The sequence below is a fragment of the Octopus bimaculoides genome, chromosome 10 (genome assembly GCF_001194135.2).
Source record: "Octopus bimaculoides isolate UCB-OBI-ISO-001 chromosome 10, ASM119413v2, whole genome shotgun sequence".
Taxonomy (NCBI): Eukaryota; Metazoa; Mollusca; class Cephalopoda; order Octopoda; family Octopodidae; genus Octopus; species Octopus bimaculoides.
In genome coordinates this window covers 55,980,328-55,980,813 of record NC_068990.1, presented here as the reverse complement: position 1 = coordinate 55,980,813, position 486 = coordinate 55,980,328, and the positions used below count along the sequence as shown (strand labels likewise).

General features: G+C 36.2%; 1 protein-coding gene across 4 annotated transcripts in view; it reads left to right on the top strand.

Annotated features, from left to right (window-relative positions):
* Positions 1 to 486, top strand: part of LOC106882292 (uncharacterized) — a 344,998-nt gene that overhangs the window by 60,491 nt on the left and 284,021 nt on the right. The window lies entirely within an intron of this gene.

Below are 486 nucleotides of genomic sequence, written 5' to 3'. Positions count from 1 at the left end.
GTGTGTGTGTGTGTGTGTGTGTGTGTGTGTGTGTGTGTGTGTGTGTGTGTGTGTGTGTGAAAGAAAGAAAAAAGAAAGAAAGAAAGAAAGAAAAATAGGAAGAAAGAAAGAAAGGAAGGAAGAGAAAAGTATATGGCCTGACATTATTCAAATAATGTCAATTGTTTTGTTAACGTTTAGCAAAGTAAAATTATTTAGAGCTGATGTAGTAGTAGTAGTAGTAGTAGTAGTAGTAGTAGTAGTAGTAGTAGTAGTAGTAGTAGTAGCACGACGACGACGACGAGGAGGAATTGTTGTTGTTGTTGTTGTTATTGTCTCACCCATGTCAGAAGTGACTGAGCTCGTTCGTTTGTAACATTCCCATCCTTCTGTTTTGGGTTTTTTTTTGTTATTATTATTATTATTATTTTTTAACTATGATTATTTATTGCCTCACGAAGGCAGCAGCGAGCTGGCAGAATCGTTTACTTGACCAAACGCTTTACG